Raw genomic sequence first — 14,210 nt, 5'->3', positions numbered from 1 at the left:
TTGTTTGTGAGATTTTTGTAGATAGTGGAGCAGCTGTCAATCTCATTGATAATCAATTTGCAATAATGCATGGTTTCCAGGTATGCACTTTGGAAAAGGATAAACCTGTTTTTGCTATCAATTCCGCTCCACTTTCTCAAAGATCATTAAAGGGCATAGTTCACAATATCCGTTTGACTGTGGGTGACGCTCATGTTGAGGATATGTCATGTTTCGTCTTAAGCGGATTACCTACTCCTCTAGTGTTGGGGCTACCCTGGCTCACTAAACATAACCCCACCATTGATTGGCAAGCAAGGCAAATAAATGGTTGGAGTGAGTTTTGCAGAGAGAATTGCCTCACGGCGTCTCTTTCAGAGGTTTCTACCAAGACTGTGCCATCTTTTCTCTCTGAATTTTCGGAAGTGTTTTCCGAGAGTGGTGTCCAGGAGTTGCCCCCGCATCGGGAGTACGACTGCCCTATTAATCTCATCCCAGGCGCCAAACTGCCAAAATCACGTTTATACAATCTCTCCCAACCTAAAAGAGTCGCTATGCGTACTTATATCTCTGAGAGCCTGAGAAAAGGACACATCCGACCCTCAAAATCACCTGTTGCCGCTGTTTTTTTTTTTCTTAAGAAAAAAGATGGTTCTCTAAGACCTTGTCAGGGTCAGGGAAGGGGACGAATGGAAGACGGCCTTCAATACCCCTGAGGGTCATTTCGAGAATTTGGTTATGCCCTTTGGTTTGATGAATGCTCCGGCCGTCTTCCAACATTTTGTGAACAGCATTTTTTATCATTTAATGGGGAAATTTGTAATGGTGTATCTAGATGACATTTAGTTTTTTTCTCCTGATTTCGAGACTCATCGAGAACACCTACGTCGGGTCTTGCTGATTCTGCGAGATAATAAATTGCACGCTAAACTGGAAAAATGTGTGTTTGCAGTTCCGGAGATTCAATTTCTTGGTTTTCTTCTCTCCGCTTCTGGTTTTCGCATGGACCCTGAGAAGGTCAGCGCTGTGCTTGATTGGGAGCTTCCTGAGAATCAGAAGGCGCTGATGCGGTTTTTGGGTTTTGCCAATTATTACAGAAAGTTCATTTTGAATTATTCCTCTGTTGTTAAGCCACTCACTGATATGACTAAAAAGGGGGTAGATTTTTCTTCGTGGTCGGTAGATGCGCTTAAAGCCTTTTCTACTATCAAAGAGAGTTTTGCTTCCGCTCCCATTTTGGTACAACCTGTTGTCTCTCTACCATTTATTGTTGAGGTGGACGCTTCTGAGGTGGGTGTGGGTGAGGTCTTATCTCAGGGTCCCTCTCCTGCCAAATGGCGACCGTGTGCCTTTTTCTCAAGGAAACTCTCCTCTGCAGAGAGAAATTATGATGTGGGAGATAGGGAGTTGTTGGCCATCAAATTAGCTTTTGAGGAATGGCGCCATTGGTTAGAGGGAGCCAGACACCCTATTACCGTGTTTACAGACCATAAGAATCTGGCCTACTTGGAATCGGCCAAGCGTCTGAATCCGAGACAGGCCAGATGGTCTTTGTTATTTTCTAGGTTTAATTTTGTTGTTCCGTTCCGCTCTGGGGTTAAAAATGTGAAGGTGAATGCCCTGTCACGTTGTTTTCCACGAGGGGGGAACTTTGAAGACCTGGGTCCCATTTTGGCTGAAGGGGTGGACGTCTCTGCTCTTGATTTGGAGGCAGAGGTTCAGGGAGCCCAGGCAGAGGCTCCTGATCTTTTTCCCCCTGGGAGGTTGCTTGTGCCTCTCGCTTTACGACACAAGGTTTTTAAGGAGCACCACGATACTGTCCTTGCTGGGCATCCGGGGAGTAGAGCCACAGTGGATCTCATTGTTCGGAGATTCTGGTGGCCGGCTCTTCGTAAGACGGTTGAGGGTTTTGTGGCAGCCTGCGAGACCTGCGCTCGTGCCAAAGTCCCTCATTCACGGCCATAGGGTTCTCTCCTCCCGTTACCCATTCCTTCCCGTCCTTCGACGCATCTGTCCATGGACTTTATTACGGACCTGCCTCGTTCCTCGGGGAAGACTGTGATTCTGGTAGTAGTGGACCGTTTTAGCAAAATGGTGCATTTCATTCCCTTTCCTGGGTTACCCAATGCTAAGACGCTGGCGCAAGCGTTTGTTGATCACATTGTTAAATTGCATGGCATTCCTTCAGACATCGTTTCTGATAGGGGCACGCAATTTGTTTCCAGATTCTGGAAGGCCTTCTGTTCTCGCTTCGGGGTTCGGTTGTCGTTCTCTTCTGCTTTTCACCCGCAGTCAAATGGTCAGACCGAACGCGTCAATCAGAATCTGGAGACATATCTGCACTGTTTTGTGGCGGAGAATCAGGAGGATTGGTGTTCTTTTTTGTCCCTTGCTGAGTTTGCTTTAAATAACCGTTGCCAGGAGTCCTCTGATAAGTCACCATTTTAAGGTGCATATGGGTTTCATCCGCAGTTTGGGATATTCTCTGGAGAGGGGTCTTCTGGTTTACCTGATGAGGAGAGATTTTCCTCGTCTTTGTCATTTATTTGGCAAAAGATTCAGGGTAATCTGAAGAGGATGAGTGAGAGATATAAGCGTGTGGCGGATAAGAGACGTGTGCCTGGTCCAGACCTGAATGTGGGTGATCTGGTGTGGTTATCTACAAAGAATATCAAACCTAAATTTATTGGGCCTTACAAGATCTTGTCCGTCATCAATCCCGTTGCCTTCCGTCTTGATCTTCCTCAGACTTGGAAGATCCATAATGTTTTTCACAGGTCCCTATTAAAACCTTATGTCCAACCCACTGTACCCTCCTCTTTGCCTCCTCCTCCGATTGTTGTTGATGGTAATCTTGAATTTCAGGTCTCTAGGATTGTGGATTCTCGCATTATCCGCGGTTCTCTCCAGTACCTCGTTCATTGGGAGGGTTATGGTCCTGAGGAGAGAATGTGGGTCCCAGTGGCTGACATTAAGGCCACTCGTCTCATCAGGGCTTTCCATAGGTCTCATCCTGAGAAGATGGGCTCTGGGTGTCCGGAGTCCACCCGTAGAGGGAGGGGTACTGTCACCGCCAGTTCTGTAAGAAGGTCTGTTAGACGTTCTTCTCTACCTCTTGCATGAGGTTCTTTGTTTTGGCTTAACTTTGTCATCTCCTTTCCTTGTCCCAGCTGTCACCTATTTACACTAATTGTCTCCCTTTATATTCCCTCCCATACTGCCTCACTTTGCGGTTTATACTTCTTCCTGGATGAGTTGTTCACTGCTGGAGGCTCCTACTGCTGATTCCTCAGATTAGTCCTTTTCCTTTATTTGTGTTTCCTTACTGGCTTGATTCTAGGTGACCCTGACTCCGTTCGTATTAAGTGCAGGGAGCCGGTGGTCGTGTCCCCTCACTATTATAGGGTTTTCAGGTGTCACACAGTATAAGGTACGTGGGCATGCAATCGTCTACCATAAAGACCTTTGCATGGGCATAGCAGTCAGGGAGAGCTCTAGGGGTTTTATAGGGCTCACCATTATGCTCCTTAGTTTGTGATCAAGCCAGTCGGATGTTAATTTATAAGTTCCAGCTTTCTGCATCACCATCTGTGACAAGTGGGCCCCCAGAACAACTTTTACTGGTGGGCTCAAGACACCCCAGTCCGAGATTGACCTAACCCCTTCCCTCCAGTCAGAGGTGTAACTTGACCAGCATGCACTTTCAATAATACCAGTGTCTTCTTATGTGGTATAAGGGTCTTTGGGCCCCCTCAGGCTCTTGGGCTCGGTAGCAACTGCAACCTCTGCATCCCCTATAGCTACGCCCCTGATAAGATGAATGAGCAAGTGGATTGTTTTTATTACACACAAGTCACAAAAGATGCTTAAAGTGGTCCCAGTTCACGTCTATGTATCTTTGGGCATGTCTGATTATGTTGGCTAATGCTGCTTGTTATGCTGCGGATGGTGTTTGTGATGTTCTCCTTGAGTTCATCCAAGAGATGTGGATTGTTAGAGGACACTTTCTGTTTCAAATTTCCCCACAGATAAAAATGTCATGTGGACAAGTCTGGGGAATGTAGTGGCCATAACCCCTTGCTCACAGTTTGCTCCTCCGTAAACAGTTCATGATCCTGTCCCAGTGAGTTCCGTGAGCTGCGGCATGTTGTCCCATCTTGTTGGAAAAAGCAGGACATTTTTTTTTTCTGCAGCATCATTTCTGAAGAGCTGCAAGCAGCTTTAGCCAACATAATCCAACGTGCCCAAAGATGCATAGACGTGAATGGAGACCACTGTCAGCATCTTTTGTGACTAAAAAAAACTATCCACTTGCTTGTTCATCTTGTCATACCATCTCTGGAGGCGGGCTACTTTTTCATGGGCCACCTTGTAGTTTAACACTTTTTTGTTTAATACATAATTCCATGTATTTTTTCATCATTTTCATCTCTTCAATATCAATCTACAATGCAGAAAATAAAAAATAAAAATAAATAAAAAACATGGAACGAAAAGGTGTGTCCAATGTAGCATGGTTAGAAGGTCCTTTAACACTCAAGGAGCTGGAATTAGCCCTACAATCATTTCCCAATGAGAAAGCTCCAGGTATAGATGGACTACCGATAGAATTTTTTTTAAAGTATAGTAGTGTCCTTATGCCTCAATTACTGTCAGTTTTTAATGATTCCCTTCAATCAGGAAACCTTCCTGCTTCTATGAAAGAAGCTATCGTAGTGGTCCTGCCCAAACCTGGTAAGGATCCCAGATCCCCTTACTCGTACAGACCAATCTCACTGTTGACCTCTGATATTAAGATTCTGGCGAAAGTTTTCGCGAATCGTCTACAGTCCGTCATTTCCACTATTATTCATAGCGATCAGGCGGGTTTCAAGTAAATCTTAGACGCCTTTTTCTCAATACTCAGAGAAGAGTTGAGTCTATCGGAGGTCGTGCCATTCTTTCATTGGATGCGGCTAAAGCCTTTGACAGTGTTGAATGGATCTATCTTTGGGAAGTGCTGCGAGTCATGGGATTTGGGAGGACCTTTATCTCCTGGGTCCAATTGTTATATAACGGCCCCTCGGCTAGGATACGGGCGAATGGGGGAACATCGGAGTCATTCAGATTGGGAAGAGGGACCCGTCAGGGATGTCCACTATCCCCCCTCCTGTTTGCTATTGCAATTGAGCCACTGGCTTGCCTGCTGCGCTCATCTGATAAGATTGTAGGGTTTCCATGTGGGTCTTGGGAGGAGAGAGTGTCCCTTTACGCTGATGACATGTTAATTTACTTAGGTAATGTGGAACAGTCTTTAAGTCCTGTCATGGCACTTATACGGGAATTTGGTGATAGGTCTGGGCTCCGTATCAACTGGGACAAGTCCATTCTCTTACCGTTAGATGACTCTGCTGTGAATCTCGTCCCCAGATCCAGTCCGTTGCAAATTGCGCATCAGGTCAAGTATTTGGGGATAATAGTTACAGCAAATCCTAACAGCTATATTAAACTTAATATAGAGCCGCTCTTAATCACAATGTTGGATAAAATTAAGGCTTGGTGCAAGTTGCCGTTATCTGAAATTGGGAGGAGCAATCTTCTTAAAATGATTCTCATGCCCAAGCTCATGTATCTATTGCATAATTCCCCAGTATGGATTCCTCGTAGGATATTCATAAAAATTGATAGGTTATTTAGGGATCTGATTTGGCGCCATAAAAAAGCACGGATTAAACTAGATACTCTGCAAAGAGGAAAAGAGGAGGGAGGGCTAGCAGTACCGAATGCATGGCTCTACTACATTTCAGCACAGTTGAAACAGTTGAGGGGATGGGGGAGGACTCCTGGAGACGTTGCCTCAGCCAGATTAGTGGCGCACATTATCGGTCACGACTCACCGGTGGTCTTGTTGGAAAATAGCGGAATTGTTGGTAAGCTGCCAGGGCATCCCACACTTTCCATGATATACAAAGTTTGGCAGAAAAGTCGGGCGCTGTTATCAGTAAAAGGATTTACACAGTTTTCCCCTATCTGGAGGAATCCGATCTTCCTGAACTATTCCAATTAGATGGCTTTTCACCCTGGGAGCGCAAAGGAGTGAGGTATCTACGTCAACTACAGAGTGCTGATGTTTTTAAGTCCTTTGAGCAGTTGAGAACTGAATTTGGTCTCCCAAATACGGCCTTCTATCAATTTTTGCAACTACGGCATGCCTTTCAGAAACAGGCTAGCTCTATATATTTTTGAAATGTACTACGGTCCCATTGTTTCAGCAACTTCTTACTAACAGTTCCTCGAGCGGTTTAATATCATCTACCTACTTATATGTGAAGTCAATTAAACAAGAGGTTTTAGCATTTAAATCTAAATGGGAAAGCGAGGTTGGGCCGATTTCAGAAGAGCAGTGGAAGATGATCCTAGCACTCACCCCGCAACTGTCAGTTTGTGAGGGGCAGCGTATGTCCCAGTTGTTTTTATTACACCGGGTGTATAGGACGCCAGAGTTTTTATGTCGGATAAGTGTTCGGGAGGATGCGGATTGTCCTAGATGTGGCTTGAGCCCTGCTACCTTGATACACATGTTCTGGGATTGTGCAGAGCTCCGGAATTTCTGGTCCTCAGTTCTGGCCTTAAAAAAAGACGCATTTAATATCACGGTTCCGCCTGGTCCAAGAACATGTGTAGTAGGAATATTAGACATCAAAAATCGCCATCACCGTTTGGGAGTGCAGCGTCTGTTATTCCAGGCTAGGAAATTGATAGCCAGATTCTGGCTTAGACCTCAACCACCGTCTAGGGGAGAATTCCTTAATAGGATGTCAGATATAATATGCCTAGAAAAAGGTGTATATGTTAAAAGGCAATGTGTAACGAAGTTTACCAAAATATGGGATAAGTGGGAGAAATTTAGGATACAGTGTCCGGATTAGCCTCTCATCTTAGTTGAACTATGAGAAGGTAGAGGCACAGTCCCTGATTTCTTTTGTTCTTCAGCTTAATCAGCTATAGACGTATGATGTATGAAAGTGTTCAGCATTACACAGGATGGGTGTCAAGAAGAATGTTAAACAGATAGGAGATGTACACCAAAGGCTATGCTTAAGATACATTAATAAAATAACTGATGTTGGAGATCGGATCCGTTCCATCGCTCGGGTAAGGGGGGGGGGGGGGGGGGGAATTGGGTTATAGTTGGGCAGGGAGGGTTGATCCTATGTTCATTAATTACAATGGATGGAAAGGTGGTTTGTACATGGTACACTGTGTAACTAGATTACTTGATCTTAGGTGCATCTTATGATATGCCTGTTGTCATATTACATACTCATGGAAGTAACTCTTTGCCGATCATGTAATACTATGATACTATTGTTATCAACTGATGCATTTATAATGTGCAGGCTAATTTCTTTCTTTGTATTTTTGTAATTTTCAAAAAATGTCAAATAAAAATTATCTGATTAAAAAAAGGTGTGTCCAAACTCTTGACTGGTACTGTATGTGCAGAATTTACTATTGTGAGGCTTGACATGCTACGTATGCCTATAATTTTGACCGGTGTTTTTAATTTCTTTATGTGTCCCTTAGGCTAGAATTTTGAAGATGGTGTAGCTGTGCCGGCCATGGTGTTGCTGCTCCTGTTAGTACTGTTCTGTTTCTAGAATGTTGCTTAATCTTATATTTAGGAAACTAGCACTAAAAGAAATCAGTGCAAAATGTCTAATACCTTTAAAAGAGTAAACACTATTCACTAATTTTCTGTCATAAGAGAGATGCAGTTCAATCTCTTTACTGTCCTTTTGACAATGAAATACCATACATTCACGCAACCCAACCATTTTGCTTTACATTTTTACTCCTCTAATACTCTTTAAGGGGTTGTCACAGGAATATAACCCCTTTCCATATGCCCTTTACAGCTTTTTTTGGTTGCTCATCAACATTTCATGGTTTGAATGAAATAGCAAGTCGTCAGTCCTGAAGTAGAATTGTTGTGGTTTTTTTTCAATTATGTATTATCTAAATTAGATATGAAAAACGGAGGCACTTCTGATATAATAGCCACAGCAATTGAACGCATACTACCAAACACTTATCTAAAGTAAACCCTTCCCAGACTTTAGATGGGGTCATGTGTTCTGCTTCATAGCACATACTGTATAACGTTTGCCGAAAATGTATTTGAACAGAGTCCTAATCAGGCATTTATTATGCTAGGATAATACTAGATCACACTTTAGCATTTGGCATTGAATAATAAATGGCAAAAAAAAAAAGAAATAGTGGAACAAATAATGAGTAATGATTTCAAAGTAGTTTACCATTTGCAATTGTAGGATCATTTTAATGAAATGTAGCCAGCTCATTTTACATCTGTTTCCTTCTGTATGGATGTACATGTTTTCTGCATTGACTAACTACAACAATTTTTGTTAGAAAAGCATAGACCTTTGTTTTACACTCATTTAGAAAGTTTTAGAGATTTAATCTGTAAGGCTAGATTACCACTTCTTTAGTCTCTAGGGACTTCACTAGGCTAGGGTCACATCTGCACTTGCTTTTTCATTTTTTGTTCCATCATAGGAACAGTAAAACGAAAATGAAGTCAGTCATTGATCAGTTGCATGATGGATACCAATGGTGCCCATCTGATCCCAATGACTTGTAATAGTTTCCGTTGGGTTCCATCATCATATCAGAAAAAAATTGCTCAGCATGCTGCAAATTTGCCAGATTCTTTAAAAGAGGTTCCAAATTGAACTTCTGATACACATGTGAACCTATCCTATAATGTTTTCTAAGTCTCTCTCTCCAAAATTCTGTTTAATTGAATCACCAAAAATTTGGATTCAGACGCAGCTCAAAAAATTAGGTCAAATTAGATTAATTTAGAATCGATTTGCTCATCTCTAAACACTAATCAAAAAGCTACGGAATGTTCATTCAGGCCTCATGCACATGACCGTTGTTTTATTCCGTGTCCGTTGTGCCGTTTTTCGTGATTTTCTGCGGACCCATTGACTTTCAATGGGTCCGTTGAAAACTCAGCTGATGCACCGTTTGCCATCCCCGTCCGTGATCCGTGGTTCCAGTCCGTCAAAAAAATATAACCTGTCCTATTATTTTCGCGGAAAACGGTTCGTGGACCCATTCAAGTCAATGGGACTGCTAAAAAACACGGAGGCACACAAGATTGTCGTCCGCGTCCGTTTTTTTCCTATCATTTGCATGGCAAACCTATCTTAGACTTTTTTTTACTTTTCATTATGTCTGGTGGTCCTCCAAAAATAAAGGAAGACACACGGAAACAAAAATGGAAACAAAAATGGAAATGGAAACAGATCACGGAACCCCATTTTGCGGAACGGAACACAACAACGGTCGTGTGCATGAGGCCTCATTCTGTGGATCTGCATTTCTACAGCTCCGGGCACAAAGTGTGGGATTTGGGGTATAAAATCAGAGTGTCCAGACCATCAGGGACAGTTATAACCCCTACAGCAGTGACAGTTAATGTGCCCAATGCAATCACACAGGCTGAACAACCCTAAGGCAGCTTGCAGACGAGCGTGTCCGGATTAGGTCCGGATGCGTTGCGTCTGCGATCAGGGAAAAAAGTAGGTACGCAATTGCAGTCAGTTTTGATAAAAAACTGACTGTGGTACCCGAACCCGGACTTCTTCACTGAAGTTCGGGTTTGGGTTAGATGTTCTGTATATTTTATTATTTTTCCTTATAACATGGTTATAAGGGAAAATAATAGCATTCTTAATACAGAATGCTTACTAAGCATCATCTTCTTTCTTCTTCTTCTTTCAGGACCTGCCAAAGGACGTGGTGAGAGCGGTAACGTCAGCGCAGGTCCTGCTGAATGAAGATAGAAATCTTCAGTGAAGTGAATGTGTCCGGATTCAGTGCGGGTGCAATGCGTTCACCTCACGCATTGCACCCGCACAGAATTCTCGCCAATGTGAAAGGGGCCTAAGGGCTTATTCACTGTCAGTGTTCGGTCAGTGATTTTCAGCCAAAACCAGGTGTGGCTGTAAACACAGAACAGGTGTAGATCTTTCCCTTATACCTGATGTCTGTGGAGGCCTCATTCCTGGTTTTGGATCACAATCGCTGATGGAAATCACTGACCATTTACAGACAGCTAACAAAGATCTTAAAAATTGTGTGGAAATTAGGAGAAATTTATCATTTGCTGTGTTTTTGGTGTCAGTTTTTGGTTCATGTTGCTGCACCAGATTTATGAAGTGGCACTCGGTTTTATTATATTTGGCTTAAGTGGAGTGTCAGTAACATTACACCAGGGGGTTGCCTGGTATGGAGATGGGACTTTTTTGCTTTAAAAATTTGCACATCATAAATGAGACATAACACTGTTCTAATGTCTAATCCTGATCTACTTTTCTGAAAATGGTGAGGCTCCCAAGTGATGCACAAAATGTCACGTACAACATCTCTTCCAACATTTTTACACCACAAAACTGACTTAGCAGATTCAATAAATGACACTTAAAATAACTGGTTATGTGTTGAAAAACTCCCCTGCACACCCATAACCAGGGGCGTAGGTATAGACAGTGCAGTGATGGCCAGGGCCGCTGATAGGCCAGTACAGCTGGCCCAGTTGTACCGGGCCCGGCTGGCAGGGGGGCCCGGGCTGCCGACTCCCGAGCCATTTTAATTTTTTTGCTGTCAGTGGGCTGGCTCCAGTAACAGCAGGCAGTGTGGGGGCGGCGCTCACTCACTGACGTCACACGCCTGCTCCTCCCACTAGGCGGCGCAGGCGCGTGACGTCAGTGAGTGAGCGCTGCCGCCCGCACTTGTTACTGGAGGCTGGAGGGTGGAGGGAGGAGGCAGGAGCTGAATGTAAGGTAGTATTTTAGTAAAGAGATGAGCGCTGTGCCTGTGCTAAAATTAAAGTTACTGTCTGCAGCCTGCACGGCTGCACCGATTTATTAATGTATACTACTGTGAGTGGCGGGGGGGGATCTATATGGATGACGTCATGACGGCACTGTTATAGGGAGGGCGGGGGATCCGTGGATGGCACTGTTATGGGGGGGGGGGGGTCTGTCATGTGGATGACACTTATGGGGGGGGCCGGGGGGTCTGTGGATGACACTTATGGGGGGATCTGTGGATGGCACCATTATGGAGGGGGATCTGTGGATGACACTGTTATGGGGGGGATCTGTGGATGACACTGTTATGGGGGGATCTGTGGATGACTGTTATGGGGGGGATCTGTGGATGGCACTGTTATGGAGGGTATCTGTGAATGACACATAGCATAAGATGCTATATACGGTATGTGTCATCCACAGATCCCCCTCTATAACAGTGCCATCCACAGATCCCCCCATAACAGTGCCATCCACAGATCCCCCCATAACAGTGCCATCCACAGATCCCCTCCATAACAGTGCCATCCACAGATCCTCTCCATAACAGTGCCATCCACAGATCCCCTCCATAACAGTGCCATCCACAGATCCCCTCCATAACAGTGCCATCCACAGATCCCCTCCATAACAGTGCCATCCACAGATCCCCTCCATAACAGTGCCATCCACAGATCCCCTCCATAACAGTGCCATCCACAGATCCCCTCCATAAAAGTGCCATTCACAGATCCCCTCCATAAAAGTGCCATTCACAGATCCCCTCCATAACAGTGCCATTCACAGATCCCCTCCATAACAGTGCCATTCACAGATCCCCTCCATAACAGCGCCATTCACAGACGACCCCCCAGCGCCATAAATATCACTTGTAGACAAATCTGCATGTTGTTTCAAGGCGGCGTCTGGGGAGGGGCCAAGGGCGGGGCCAGGGGTGTGGCTGAAGGAGGGATCAGGGGGTGGAGCTGAAGGGGGCCCCGTCATGTATGCTGTACGGGGCCCCATGATTTCTATCAGCGGCCCTGGTGATGGCAGTCACACTCAGGCCCTTGTGCTTAAGGGGACCATAGCCCCTCAGCCACATAAGAGGACACTAGTATTATAAATGCACTAGGCAGGTGGACGGGCCCTGTTACAGATTTTGCACTGGGGCCCAGGCACTTCAATTTACAACTCTGCCCATAATACACAGTTACAGTTCCTTATCTCTGAAGCCAAGGACTCATGAGAGAATAATCAATTCTCTGCCAGACATCCCTGGCTTTTCCTATCTTGGGGTTAAGCACATTCCACTTGCGGCTACTGACGTAAAACTGGACAATTATTTTAATCCGATTATGGAGTCCTATGGGACATTGCTCTGCTGTAATGACAGATCTTAACATAGATACAATACAAGTGGTTGAATCTGATGAAATTCTAATTAAATGATAACTATTCAAGCCTTTACGTTATGTTTTCCAGCTTCTGAGAGTATTAGTAACAATTTTAGCAATGGCCCGTTTTCTCCTTTGGATCACAATGATTATTTATATTAAAATAGCTCCATCTTCCGGTTCCTGATTTCCGGCACAGACTGGGTAAAATCACAGATTCCTTCAAAAATATGAGACAAAATTATTCCAGGCTTTTTCGAATAGAACTCCCTTAGATTTCATTATGGTCAATAGAGTCCACCGAGCGCCATTTGTTTCCATCATTTGACGCTCCGGGACTCACAATATTTTTGTTGCTCTGCTCCTATAGTGGAGCAAAACAAGGGAAATCAAATAAAGGTGCAAAGATATACATTAGCTCACCTGAATGCAGGTACCCTTATCTACGTACATGGCATGCATACATCAAAGAGGGGGCTGCACGGTCACTCCTGAAGCTTGATAACTGATCCTCATGGTAAGTGTATAAAAATCCAGTAATCTGCCATTAAAATCTTTAAAATTTTAATAGTCATCCATGTTTATAAATAATACAGGTCCAACATGTTTTCTGCAGCATGTGATATTGGGAAATCAAAGAGCTGGTGTGAACCCAGCCTAAAAATATTTAGCAAAATTTAAAAAAGACATCTGTCCATCCAGTTCAACCGATTATCCTGCAAAGTTAATCCAGAGGAAGGCAAAAAACCCTCATCAGATAAAAGCCAAATTTACTCATTTTAGGGGAAATATTCCTTCCCAACTCAAAATATGAGAGCCTATTTAACAAACTCAAATATTGTGCTATGACAACATAGAAATGATATATGAAATATAAACAATTTTGCAAATAAAATACTTTTTAGGCAGTTTTCAATATGATCCCCTTTTTGACAATGTAAGTACGGTAGTTTTTTCAAGCTATTAGCAGATAACTGTGCATTGATTAATGTTGTAGCACCATCTAGTGGATAATAGCAACATTACACATCTCTAAGGACTCACTTTCAGTGGTTAGCATTATCCATTGCAACAAATCAGATTCCATCTTTCTTTTTTTTCTGGTTTGAAAATAATCTAAGGGTACTTTCACACTAGCGTTTTTCTTTTCCGGCGCTGAGTTCCGTCCTAGGGGCTCAAATCCAGAAAAGAACTGATCAGTTTTATCCCCATGCATTCTAAATGGAGAGTCAATCCTTCAGGATGCATTAGGATGTCTTCAGTTCAGTCTTTTTGACTGATCAGGCTTTTCAGAAAAACGTAGCATGCAGTATTTTTACCTCCGGCCAAAAAGCCTGAACACTTTGACTGAATGCCGGATCAGGCCTTTTTCCCATTGACTTGCATTAACGCCGGATCTGGCGCTGTGTGTTCAGTCAAAACGGATCCGGCTTTTGCATGTTAAACCCGAAAAATTTGAAAAAAAAGTTAAAGTCCATAAATGGCGGATCCGTTTTTTCCAATGCATTTTTTCATTGTGATCAAAATCCTGATCAGGATTCAAATGTAATCCGTTTTCACATGTTTTTCCGGATCCGGCGGGCAGTTCCGGTGTCGGAATTGAACGCCGGATTAAAACAACGCTAGTGTGAAAGTAGCCTAAGTTATCTGATTCACTAGTGCAATAGTAACACTATTTGTTTGAACACATTTTATAAATGAAGCCCTTACATTTTCCTTTTTTAAAGGTGCCTTCACACGTGGCAGATTTTGTTGCAGAAATTTCTGCACTGAAAATCAGTTCCATTCATTTGAATAGGGATTTCTGAAAGCTCCATTCAAGTAAATTGAACAGATTTATTGTCTCAGAAGATTCTGCAACAAGATCTGCTGCATTATTATTATTTATTATTAAAGCGCCATTGATTCCATAGCGCTGTAGATCTGAAAAGGGGTATACATACACAATACAGACAATTGCACTAAG

The sequence above is a fragment of the Bufo bufo genome, chromosome 4, assembly GCF_905171765.1.
Source record: "Bufo bufo chromosome 4, aBufBuf1.1, whole genome shotgun sequence".
NCBI lineage: Eukaryota > Metazoa > Chordata > Amphibia > Anura > Bufonidae > Bufo > Bufo bufo.
This window is presented reverse-complemented; position numbering follows the sequence as displayed.